The following is a 15000-nucleotide window of genomic DNA, read 5'->3' as shown; positions in this document are numbered from 1 at the left end:
ACCACACCTTTTGTAATTCTCCTTCCCACGTCTAATTTTCTTTTCTCTCTCGTTCCATCATGCCTGACTACAAATCTTTCCAACTCACTCTCCACAACCGCCTAAAACTATACCTCCGCACATTTCCCTCTCTATACTTTCAACCTACTATACGACTCTCCTTACTCATATTCAAGAAGACTCGTTTCTCTAGTCATATTACGTTTCTCAGTCGCTGCTTACATCACCGCCTCATCCCTAAGGGTTTCCGCCTCCATTTCCACCCCACTCTCCACTCTTCTACCACCATTCTACCCATACTCCGCACCACATCCTACCGCCTGTGATGTCCACAGCTTTGTGCGCCGCGTTAGGTTGGGTGCGCTTTTCCATAACACATCACCCGCACCCAACGAGGACTGCTTCACTGACCTGGGCCGACGACCATCCCAGTGGACGCCTGCTCCTGGCCAGTTCCAAGTAGTTGATCTTTTCGCGGGCGCCTGCCAACGCGCTGTGGGCCGGTTTAACTTTTCCAGGCGTCCCTCTCGACTCAACATCTCCCCAGCCGAACTCTCGGCCCTTCGATCCCTCCGACGCCGCACGGACATCATCATAAAACTGTCTGATAAGGGTGGAGCCGTGCTGGTATGGCGCGCGGACCTCTACAAGGCCGAAGCTCTCCGTCAACTTCGAGATACCTCATTCTACCGCCCTCTGCCCTCCGACCCCACGCCCTGCTACCAACAGACTGTGTCCTCCACTATCCATGACCTCATCCTCTCCTCCTGTCTCCCCGCCACCGCCTCCAACCTTATTGTTCGCACCCCACGCACCCCCACCATTTACTTCCTCCCCAAGATCCATAAACCGAACAACCCTGGCCGCCCCATCGTCTCCGCCTGCAACTGCCCCACGGAGCTTATCTCAAAATACCTAGACCGTGTCCTCGCCCCCCTAGTGGCTTCTCTCCCTTCCCACATTCATGACACTAACCACGCGCTTCGTCTATTCAACTCTTTCTCTTTCCCTCCCGGCCTTCTAAGCTTCTCTTCACTCTAGACATCCAGAGCCTCTATACAGTGATCCCCCACGACGAGGGGCTGCGTGCCCTGAAGTTTTTTCTAGACCAACGCCCCAACCCACAACCCGACACCTCCACACTCATTCGTCTGGCCGAACTTGTCCTATCTCTCAACTGCTTCTCGTTCGCGGGAGATATCTACCAGCACTTCTCGGGAGTGGCCATGGGCACGAGAATGGGCCCCAACTACGCGAACCTCTTCGTTGGTTATGTTGAGGCCCAAATATTCTCCAGTTTCACTGGTCCTACTCCCGAACTATACGGTCGGTATATCGACGACTGTATCGGTGCCACCTCACTCTCCCGCGAACATCTTGACTCGTTCCTCTCTTTCGTTCAGTCTTTCCATCCTGCCCTCCACTTCTCCTGTACTGTCTCTGACACCTCTGTCCCCTTTCTCGACATTTCGGTCAGCATCCTCCACTCCGCCCTTAGCACCTCCATCCACTACAAACACACAGACTCACACTCCTATCTCAACTTCTCCTCCTCCCACCATAGACACACAAAACTTTCCATCCCCTATTCCCAATTCCTCCGTCTACGCAAACTTTGTAGCGACAGCCATGACTTTGAGACTCAGTCTCAACTCATGGCTCACCACTTTAGCCTGCGTGGATATCCACCCACCACCATCCACACCGCCCTTGCCAGAGCACGTTCTGTGGACCGTGCATCTGCTCTCTCCCCCCGAACTCGCCCTGCCGTTTCCCGCCTCCCTTTTCCCCTCACCTACCATCCCACCACCCTACCCCTCCAACGCTCCATTCTCCGAGCTTTTCGGCGCCTCCAGTCCGACCCCTCCACCTCCCACATCTTCCCTAATCGACCCCTCCCCTCCTTCAAACGAGCCCACAACCTACGGGACCTCTTGGTCCACAGCAACTTCCCCAACCCAACCTCCCAACCTGGCTCGTTCCCCTGCTCCCGCCCACGCTGCCTCACTTGCTCTTACCTCTCCAACACCACCCTCCTCACCAGCACCCATCACCGACCCTATCACATCACCGACTCCTTCACCTGCACTTCTACCAACATCATCTATTGCCTCTCCTGCTCTCTCTGCCATTCTCTGTACATCGGACAAACGGGGCGCCGCCTGGCCGACCGATTCGCGGAACATCTCCGAGACATCAACGTTGGCAATGATACCCCGGTGTCACGCCACTTCCGTTCTGCCGGCCACTCCTTGCAGCAACACCTGTCTGTGTTTGGATTGTCCATGCACAGGGGCCATCCGGACTCCCGTTTGCGCCGTGAACAGGGATTAATCTTCTCTCTCCGCTCCTTTGCGCCACATGGGCTCAACTCCCCTCCCCTCTTCATCTAACCCCCTCCTCCTGTCTCTCTCCCCCACCCTCCCTCCTACCACCCATCTCTACCCCTCCCCCACCTCCGCTCCTGCTCCGACTTCTACTTCTTTGTACGTCTCTTCACCTCTCTTCACTCCTATTTCTATTCACTCCTACTTCTCTTCCTACTTCTCTTCATTCCTACTTCTCTTCACTCCTATTTCTCTTCACTCCAACTTCTCTTCCTACTTCTCTTCACTCCCACTTCTCTTCACCCCTACTCTTTCTCTCCTCTCTCTTACTCTCTCTCACTCTCTTCTCTCGTACTCCCCCCTCTCTCACTCTTACTCTCTTACTCTCTCACCCTTACTCTCTCACTCTCTTCTCTCTTTCCCTCTCTCTCACTCTCTTTCTCTCACTCTCTTTCTCCCCCCCATACCCCTCTTCCCTCTCTCTCACTCTCTTCTCTCTCACTCTCTTTCTCCCCCCCCCATACCCACCTTCCCCCTCTTTCTCCCCCATACCCACTTCCCCTCTCTCAATCCACCTTCCCTCTCTTATACCCACCCTCTCTCCTCTCTTCCTCTTTTTCTCTCCCCTCCCATACCTATCTTCCCCTCTCTTACATCCACCTTCCCCTTCCCCCTTCATCGTCAACACCCCCTCATAAGCTCATCCCACCACACCCCAACACACTCCTACTCTACCTTCCCACTCCGCCCCATCCAATTCCTTACATCCACCACCCACCCCTACCCACAGACCCCACCCTACCCACAGACCCCTACCTCTACCCCACCCTCAGCTTAACCCACACTCCACCCATGCCTTCCCCACCTCCCAACACCCTCACATCACACCACACCAATACCCTCGCATCACACACTACAACTGACCAACTACTTTCTCCCTTCCCCATTTTCACACTACATACGTCAAGATCACCAGCATTCTATCTCCCACACACAGCCCCTCGTTCTTCGATCACCGTTTGTTATCTCCCCCTTTTCTTAGCTCTCCTGAAAAAAGAATTTCTAACTTCCGGTCAGCCATTGTTACGATCAGCCATTATTATGATTGACCGTTGACTGGACACTATTCAATTTTTTTTTTCTGCGTGTTTTTCTCCTTGTCTCCGTATTCTTTCTGTTGAAGAGCGTAGCTCCAAACGTCAAAGACTTTCCGTATTCCCGAGCGTCATACTAATACATCCTTTTGTTATTTACACCACCTGTCCTCGTCTGTTGTTGTTTTTTGGTATACTCTCCCATATATATATATATATATATATATATATATATATATATATATATATATATATATATATATATATATATATATGTGTGTGTGTGTGTGTGTGTGTGTGTGTGTGTGTGTGTGTGTATATATATGTGTGTTTGTGTGTATGCACACGCGCACACACCTTACTTAGAACTTCCACATTTAGGATGTGAGTGGAAAAAGATTTATCTGTTATTTTTGGCATATATTGGTTAATATTCTATAATTTGTTACTTTATATGTTACATGACACGCATGCTCTACAATTTGGTAGAATGAAGACACGATATGGCGGCAATTAGTGTCTCGTGTTTCGGAAAGACTTCAGCGAATGTAAGCTAATTTCAATGACTTCAAGAAAGATGGTGAGAAAGAGAAATTGAAACAGAAGAGAGAAAGCGTTTTGTATCTTTGTTAATGCCACGTTTTGGCGCCGACATTTTACTAATCTACTATCTCTCGGTTCGTTTTCGTTTATCTAATGTCTTTCCCATAAAACTACGTATTCTTCAATTACTTATTCCTCAAGTAGTTACGAATATTGTAAGAACACATACAAACACATTCATACATACTTACTTCTATACTTTCAAATACATTCACTCGTACATATTAAATGCGTACACTCAAACACACACCACAAAAACACATACTTCGCCTTTCAAGAATCGAGGCCCGAGAGTTTCATTTATTGCGCTCTTTATGTGTGTGCGTTTGTGTGTGTTTCACACAGGATATTGAAATGAAGAGCATTAATTATATAATCGAAATGATTCTTTTAAAAATCTAATTCAATGAACATTAAAACTTCTAACTAGATATTTCTAAATATATATCGGGAAATAAAAAAAAAGACGTACATTGTTCAATGATTATAATTGTTTTGATTACGAGATGGTATCAAAAAGTTATGTTTAGTAAAAGAAAAAAACATTTACGAAAGTTTTATCATAATCTCCTTCGAAATAGTCACCTTGCACAGCAATACACCGGTTACAACATTCCTGCCACCTTTGAAATCCAGCCTGAAAGTTGTTTTCCGTAAACGAGTCGAGGACCTTCTGCGATTCGCTCTGAATCTCGACAACGGTATCAATACTGCAACCTTTGAGCTGTATTTTCCTCTTAGGGTAGAGATAGAAGTCCGCAGGTGATAAATATGACGAATAGGGTGGGTGCAGAAGCGATACCATGTTTTTGACGGGAAACTCACGAGTTAGGAAAGCTCTGTGACAAGGTGCATCCGGTCGCTTTCATAGAATATTTTCCCTCAAACGCTTCGAAACGTCACAGTTGAACTACCTATTGACGGTCTGATCCTGAGAGATGAATTCTCGATGCACAATACTACATTCCCGGGGGTGACGTACGTGTGAGGTCTTTCATATCGCTCATCGTCTTCTAGAAACGTTCTTCCGCCTTTGAAGCGACCCGTGGCACTCGAAACATTGCGTACGACCCATTGCCTTGTCGCCGTAAACTTACCGAAGCATGTTCAATGTCTCTGTAACAGACTTCCTGAGTTTAACCCAAAATTTCACGTTAGCTCTTTGCGTCTGTCAATGACAAAATCGCAGACTACAGCATAAATGTGATCACAAAAGCACAAATTTCACAAGTTGAGAAGTAAACACAGCGATGTCACTCGACACACTGCTTCATGAAGGTCACTGCTAGCTCGCGCTGCGCACGTAACCGTGTGCTGCTATTTGCTGGCACACTACATAACAAGTCCGAAAGTAGGATAGACAATTGGAAAAGAAAATTATGTTAGTCGTTCGATCTTGTTTTGATTTCATAAACGATGGATTGACTTCCGCGTACTTGCAAGAAACAGGGATGAAAGAAACATCAAGTATGATGTACATGAATGCAGTCAAATGGAGATATTTAATAGAATAAGTAATTGTCTACCTGAAACAAAATAGTTAATTTAGTTTAACAAAGACGTCACTCGCAAACCTGCTGAAGCATGTGCTTCACTAGTTGTCTTAGGTGCATATTTTGTCCTCCGCTTTCTTTCGCCAATCCCACTAACACTCGAACTCCTAAGCCACGCGCCTTCACGTATAATGTTGTATTTAGAAAAATAACAAGAAATAATGGTTTATGGTTCAAGTACAATTCACCAATGCTGGAGAGAGTTAGTTTGAGTCGTTACCACCAAATCTAGTGAATGTCTAGCATTTTATTTTATCGACCTCGAAAGGATGAAACCTAAATTCGACCTCGGCCAAATTGGGACTCAGAATGGAATGAGCTTGTACAAGCGCCACTAACTTAAATGCAATTTCAAATCTGAACACAGCGAATAACCGCTCAGACACCCAAAACAAAAATTAAGATCTAGAATGTCAACTGATCAACCACACTTAGCTTGTAATTTTTTTATATTTTTACCGAATAGACAAAAGTAACGTTGATTGCATTCATCGATTTAACCACAGCGTATTAGCTACCTGCTAGGTCAAGTAGATATTCCTGCGTTCGTGTATGTGTGTGTGTGTGTGTGTGTGTGTGTGTGTGTGTGTGTGCGTTTGAGTAAATATATATCATCATAGATGCACCCTCGTTACACGAGAAAAGATATTGCCAAAAAAGTCTTATTGAAATGATTCATTATTGATGCCATGTAATGCCCTTATATAACTTTTAAGCCCAGCCAAAGTTTTACACATTTTATATATATTCATATATAGTATACATATATGTTATATATACGTTATATTTTATATATGCGCACACACACAAACATGTAATGTATATGTGTAATTAGGAAGAATAAAATGAATTAATCGCCTATCGCATATTTCTGCATGTCATATGGGCGGAATGAAAAATATCTTTTTACTCTCCATTTCAACTGAACATATGAGATTTTGAGTACGGTTCTAGTCTCTGTATAACTCCTCGCTTTCTCACACTCTCTCTCTCTTTCTTTTTCCCATGCTCTCTCTTTCTCTTTCTTCCCCCTCTCTCTCGCTCTCTCTCTGCATCGATATGTGTGCATGTGTGTATTCGTGTATGTGTGCAATTGTGCATGTGTATGAGTGTGTGTGTATGTGTGTGTGTATGTGTTACATATGTCAAGTTACCCGTGAGTACTACTGGTGACGTGTAATGCAGTGTAACCTGTCATATTGTCGGGTTGTCGACGATTAAATCCACACCTCCTCATGAGGTTAGTTTCTCGAAACATACCAAGGCAAATGCAAAACCTATCAGTGACTATTATGATTCCAGCTTAGGTTCGATACATATATAGAAACAGTGTAGACTCATAAATGTATAGAAACCCGTGATGGTGAGCAGCTGCGTTGAAAGGTCATTAGATGTTTGAGATATTCTGAATGACAGTAGGAAATGTACGTTGACAATATGTGTGTATACAACTACTCATATCTAAGAGGTGGTGGATGCTGAAAAGTACCTGGCTTTAAGTGTGTCGCGAAAGGACTGGTTGGATGCCCACACTTACCAGTCCTTTTACAGGGCTTAGAAAAACTGAAGGACCGCTGCAATAAGTGTGTGAATCCGAGAGGGGAATACGTTGTATAAAATCGTAATTAACTGATCGTCCTGTGTTTTTCTTTATCCGAAGCCAGGAACTTTCCAGCACACACTCATATATCCAATTTCCTTCTCTCCCTCCCTCCCTCCCTTTGTCCCCCTTTCTCTCCCTCTCTCTCTCTTTTCTCTCTATCTATCTATATTTCTTTGAATTTTGGACGATAACTGACGAGAAAAGAGCATGTCCACGTCTTGTCTGTGTGAATTTTCAGTTCTATCCCCCTTTCTATTTCCTCCATCAGTTCACATTGCTTTCCATCTCTCTGCTCTCCTTTACAAGTCCTGTAGGTCATCATTTTCTATTAGTGTTATTCCTATACGTGTCTTGTTTTACTACTGTCTCATAGAAGTAAGCCCTCTGTTGGTATGTGTATGTTTATCTATGAACCAACCACCTGTGTCATTTGTTTCTTTTCATTACCGTCCTTTTCATCTGATCACTTATTCTCAGCAGCTTTCTGCTGTTGACGCCACCAGAATGAACAATCTAATCATTAAAGGCGCGAAATTGTCAGGAATTTTGGATGATAACTGATGGTGGAAGAACATGTCCACTTCTTGTGTGTGAATTTTCAGTGAGCTCGTTTGCCTGTCTTCTGGACAATAGTTGAGAATTATATATATGTGGTGGGGGAGGGGTGCGAGTGTATGTGTGTGTGTGTGTGCGTGGACATATACATATGTACACACACACACACACACGCACACACACACACACATATATATACTGTGTGCGTGCGTGTGTGTGCCTGTATATGCATACGTTTATACAGACAAACACATACACAAACACTTATCTTCATACATACACACACACACACACATATATATATATATATATATATATATATATATATAAATACGTATATATATGCATATATATATATTTATATAAATGTATAAACAAGTATACATGTATATATGCATAAACATATGCACACACATGTGCATTTATATACGGAAACGTAAGTACACTATTGTTTCTGTCTTTACATAACAAATACCCATTGTACATGATCTGTACAAAGTACGCTTGAATTAATGACAGTAGGGGTTTATTAATATGACTGCTTAAAATTACATATGATATGAACATATTTGCATGTACGAAGATTAATAACGTCCTTGAATACATACATACGTACATACATATATGCATACATAGATACCTATATATATATATATATACATATATATATATACATATATAAATATATATATGTATATATATACCTACACACACACATGCACACACACAGAGACACCCCTCCACACACACACACACATATATGTATGTACATATACCCCCAAGTTTGTTTATTGCTTTTCCTTTCTGACTGGGAACTTGTGTGTACGCATAATGTTTGTTTGTGTAGAATATTCTACAGAGTGAATTTGTCCACATCTTTCTTCAGCATTTTAAATATTGACAAAATCTATGTGCATGGGTGATCTTTCTTGGGAGTTAATATTAATACACGTGTGTGTGTGAGTGTGTGTGTACGGATATGCGTGTGTATGTGTGTATGTATACATGCAGGAGGGATGTGTGTGTAGTTGTTTTTTTTAGTGGCTGAGTGAGCATCTTAGCAAATTCAAGTTGGATTTCGTAGGATTAGAGACATGACTTCACAATTTTTGAATTATACCCCCTCCAAGGAAATCTTGCTCGTAAAAAATAGATAATAATAAATCCAGGATATATTCGAAATGTTTAATGCATATATATATATATATATATATATATATATATATATATATATATATATATATATATATATATGTATGTATATATTTGTGTATGTGTGTGTATATATGTACATACATATATACACACATAAATATATATTATATATATATATGTGTGTATGTATATATATATATATATATATATATATATATATTCATATTTTCATATTCATTGATACCCATCCATATGTATATGAATTTATATATCTGCATGTACGTGTGTATTCAATCGTGCACGTGTGTGCGAGAGAGAGAGAGAGACGATGATGTTCGTGGGAATATGCCAAATGTCATACCTGTCATATTCGTGTGCGTGTGCGCTTAGCTGAAAATGTATACGTGTTAGTATCCCAGTAGATTCCTCAATAATATTTGTTTTCTTCGTTGCCTCAAGCTCTATTCGTAATAAAAAAAATTTCAAAATGAAATTTTAACTAATGCAGTCTCTATTCAGCTTCTACCTCATGAAGCACCTCTGTCGAAAAAGACTTCTCAACATTGCAGTTTTTTTTCTTTGCGTTGTTTGAATTTGTTCGTATATGTTTGTATGTATGTATGTTTATTTTTATGTGTAAGTATGTATATATGTATAAACGTACAAAAGTTCACAGATGTATATACATATGCACAGAATCATATATAATATATGTTCGTGTGCATATATATATATATATATATATATATATATATATATATATATATATATATATATATATGTATGTATGTATGTATAGATGGATGGATGGATGGATGGATGGATGGATGGATGTACGCTTGTGTGCATTATGCATGCATCTATGTATACATATATAGTTGTATGTTTGAATGAGTGTATATATCTATGCATGATTTGTAATCGTGTGAATTGGTTAACGAGTGCTGTATGTCAGTTTGCTTGAAGATATAGAGACAAACTAATAGACAAATGTTTTTATTCAGGAAAAATGCTTTATATATAAATTTAAAATGTTTATATATAAAATCAGGCGCACATATGCGTGTATGTGTATGGCTGTAGGGTAAGAAGTATGCTGCTCAAGCACAAAGCTCCAGGTACAGTCCCCACATTGAGGCATCTGGGGACATCTGTCTTCTGCTATTACTGTGGGCCGACCAAAGTGTTGTGATCGGATCTGTTAGATGGAAATGAAGAAACCCCATCGTATATATATATATATATATATATATATATATATATATATATATATATATATATATATATATATATATATATATATATATATATATATATATTTATATATTTATTTATTTATTTATTTATATATATATATATATATGTATATTTATATATATATATATATATGTATGTATGTATGTATGTATGTATGTAGTATATGTATATGTATATGTATATATATGATTCACAATCAAGCTGCAGAAACAGCGTATTCTGAATGAACAAAGTAATGTAATCCGATGGTAGAAAGAATTCCGTGAATTAGGTACTCCAAAGTCAGTCAGAAGGCCTGGGTCCGTGTGAGCGTGCAGTATATAGTAAATCTCCCAAAAGTAGAACAGACACAAAGAAAAAACAACAATGTGAGGACGTGGTACATGTAAAATATTAGCAGACGCTCCGAGAAGGAAAGAAAGACAGTTTAACGTTTCGAGCAACGCTTTTCTTCAGAAACAGAAGTAAGTCCAATAGAAAGAAAGACGGATCTCCCTTTCTATTGGACTTTCCTCTGTTTCTGAAAAAGAGCGTTGCTCGAAACGTTAAACCATCTTTCTTTCCTTCTCTGAGCGTCTGCTAATATTTTACATGTACCATGTACTCGCGTTATTTTTTGTGTTTGTTCTTCTTTTCTTTCTTGGATTTACTATGTGTGTGTGTGTGTGTGTGTGTGTGTGTGTGTGTGTGTGTGTGTGTGTGTGTGTGTGTGTATGTACTGTTACTAATATAATAATTTGTAAATATGTGAATATATGGATAAATAGCGTAATGAATTCATATGATATTTGTAGTTGCCAAAGATACGTATTCCAGCGTACCCATGTATGCAAACAGCAAATGCTTGTAATATACATTCTCCATACATATTCTAAATATCTTAATGTAAAAAATGCATATTTCTAACCTTCAAGATTCAGATCTACATCGAAAACATTGACTATGTTCTTGACATCGAACTTTGAAACTATTGGCTGATAAACTTATATAAGATTTAGTGATAATATATGTGCTAAATGTACACTTGTTAACTACATCATTAATTAGGCAATTTACTTCTAAAGGATAATTGTTCATCTTACCACAGTTGAACTTGCATTAAAGCTACTGCGAACGTAATAATTTTTAATTTAACTAAATTCGAAAATACAATGCTTTGGTTGGGATTCGTGGTATAAGGTTATTTAGCAATATTGCTGTTAAAGGTATTATAATACATATTTTGTAGAGCAAAATGTTACTTGTATTACAAAGCAATATCTCTGGATATAGGAACTGGAATTTCCATATCAAATACATATAAATTGACGTATGTATTGATGTATTTGTATGTTGTTGCTGTTTTTTTTTTACGGTAATCAGCATAGAGAAGGGCTACTTAGAATTCGTGAAGCAGAATACCGATTGTACTTGTAAGTGCAGGATTTCCCTCCCTGAAGTCATAAAAACAACAACCAATACTAGGGAACATATCATTAACCCAAATGCTCTATTTCCGACTATAGATATCTTAGTTTTTCGTACGAATGTTCGGCCAACATCAGCTGTAGAAGACTACGATTTCAAGCACATACATCTCACTACATTCAATAATTTTTCGTGCGGCATCGTTACATATTACTTATTAGCTGATGTGGTGTTATTGGTGCTTTTTTTTTTTTACTGATTTACCAATATTATCGTTCCATAAGGATCATAAACTACTTTAATCTACAAAGCGCTGAACATTCGTGTTGTTTATTGCTAATGTTACAGGTTAAGCGTAAGAAAAGAAAAAAGCAACGTAAAATCACTTGTAAGAGCGCATCTGTTAGTATGTGGATAAGTTCTAACAAGAGATCTCAATTTATAGAGGATAGAGTTTAAAAAAAAATTCTCGTTACTTGTTGAAAATTATCCATTCAGCATTAGTAATCTGAGTAATCGTGACACACACACACACACACACACACATGTTTGTGTATTTAGGGCCTACATATATAAAATTACACAAAACACACATACCACGCTAACAACTCTCACACATACAAACGCCTTTATATATATGTATGTGTGTGTGTGTGTGTGTGTGTGTGTGTGTGTGTGTGTGTGTGTGTGTGTGTGTACCTGAATGTGTGCATATATATATATATATATATATATATATATATATACATATATATACGCATATATATATATATATATATATATATATATATATATATATATGTATATATACACATATACATACATATATATATGTATGTATCTATATATGTATGTATGTATGTACGTATGTACATATGTATACCCGACCGTATATACAATTTCAAGCAACCTTCCTTGATATGTTATCTTACTTTAATAAATTATTATGTCACCTTGTCTCTTACAGAGGAAATGACAGTTAAGGAGTAAGACGTGTCTTATTGATATGTAACCGATATGAAGTCAATGTAAGACACTTCTCGCCAAGGTGGCGACATTCAGTTTTATCACCTTATTCTAATACTGTGATGTGATACTATAAACCACACACCAGTTACACTATCTTTCAGTATTTGTATATTTGTGTATGTAAGTATTTGGGACTGTATGAATTTACACACACACACACACACACACACACACACACACACCACGTGATATATATGTGTGTGTGTGTTCTATTTTATATATTTTAGTCATTGAACGGCGGATTTGCTGAGCAGAACTTTAAAACTTGAATAGGTTTTAAGTGAACATGTGTCCAGAACATATTCTGTCTTAAGCATAGTACTGATATCAATTGATCAATATGTTGAGGCGTTAGGATACTTGGGGAGTTAATGACAAAGAATAAGGTTTAACATGTGATTTCTGTTATTGCGCTGTGTCGACGGAGAGACATACATGTATGTATGAATGAGAGGAGCACTACGTCGGTTACGACGACAATGGTCCCAGCTGATACGATCAACGGAACAGCTTGCTCGTGAAATTAACGTGCAAATGACTGAGCAATCCACAGACACGTGTACCCCTAACGTAGTTCTCAGGGAGACTCAGATTGACACAAAGCGTGACAAGGTCGGCCCTTTGAAATACAGGTACTACTCATTTTTGCCAACTGAATGGACTGGAGCAACGTGAAATAAAGTGTCTTGCTCAAGGACAGAACGCGTCGCTGGGAATTGAACTCACGATTGTGAGCCCATGCCCTAACCACTAAGCCATGCGCCTTCACATGTATGTATGTATACATGAATATATGTATGTATGTATGTATGTATGTATGTATGTATGTATATTTGAATGCATGTATGTCTGAATGTATGCATGCAGGTATGTATAAATGCATGTATGCATGCATACATGTATATATGTATGTATGTATGAATGTATATATGTACGTTTGTGTGTATGAATGCATGCTTGTATTTATGTGTGTGTGTATATGTATACAGGGTGTTCGGGATAAATTTTACGATTTTTATCTCTCCTTTTCTTTCAGGAACAGCTTGATGTATTGCTGAACAGTCAATGACATCGGAGAGCTTAAAGATAGAAGTTGTATTTGAGAAAAAGTTAGCTAACATGGAGGACTGGAAGCCGTCTGAATACTGAGAAAGATTTAGCTTGTATCATGATGATACAAAACGCAGACATCGTGACTGCTTCTCGGTGTTATGAACACTGTAAAATCTATAAGATGCGACATGGACTTCGTGAAAACTAAGTACCCCAAACTGTGGTGGTCTTTTGGTATGTGTCTGCTTTCCACAACTTTAAGCAGGGTCTTAGTCTCAATTCATACGGTGATGTAAAATTTTTGTAGTCTGTGGCCAATCCTTGGCTGGAGAGAGCTGCTGCTGGAAAACCATAAGTATGGCAGCAAGATTCGGCTTCTTACCATATATCCGGAAGATATCAGAGGTGGTTGTTGGAACATTTCTATGCCTTCACCAGCCCTAATTTCTAGCTTTCTAATTTCCCTAATTATAATTCTATGGATTACTCTGTACGTAAAGTGGTTGAATAAGACACCAAACTCTTTGCCTGCAAATTCAAGACTGAGTCGGTGACCAAGATCAATGTAGTCTTCAGGGACCTTCTCAATAATATAGTGGAAAACGCATACGCCAGGTACCGGAGCTGGTTGAGGCCGTGATATAAGCTAAAGGCAACTACTTTGAGTAAACTGCTTTCCCTCTACGCGAATCATCGTACATTATAAGTGCAATCTGTGAGTGGAACAGTAAAAATATGAAAGACTTTTCTGAAGTTCCAAATGTGAATATGACTGTGTTAACTACATCACAAAGATGGAGCCTTGTATCTTTGTTGGAAACCGGCTTCCTCCCCAGTGGAAGATTTATAATAATTAAAAAATAGAATCGACATAGATAGATAGATAGATAGATAGATAGATAGATACATACATACATACATACAAACATACATGCATGCATGCATACATACATACATACATACATACATACATACATGCATGCATTTTTACGTTGGAACAGCTCATGAACACAGACCAACTGTCAAATGTAGCTTTGTGTTCGTATTCTCCATGTAACCTAGCGGCTCGACAGAGGGATCAATTAAATCAGTACTACACATAAGACAGAATAAGTTCTGGTCACAAAATCAACTAAAACCTGTCAAAGTTTTAAAGTTCGTATTTTTGTTTTTATTTTTTTCTATTTTTGGATGGGATATCGTAATTTTTAATTTTTTTTTCATTTTTGCAAACAGTCAAATTTATCGCAAGCACCCTGTACATGTGTGTGCCTGTATATATACACACCGTCTGACTTCATTATCATTTAATGATATACATCGCCTTCAACTATTACTAATGTTCTTATTGTTGTTGTTGATTT

Source organism: Octopus bimaculoides, chromosome 1 (genome assembly GCF_046866305.1).
Source record: "Octopus bimaculoides isolate indiv1 chromosome 1, ASM4686630v1, whole genome shotgun sequence".
NCBI classification, from domain to species: Eukaryota; Metazoa; Mollusca; class Cephalopoda; order Octopoda; family Octopodidae; genus Octopus; species Octopus bimaculoides.
Note: the sequence above shows the minus strand (reverse complement) of the source record.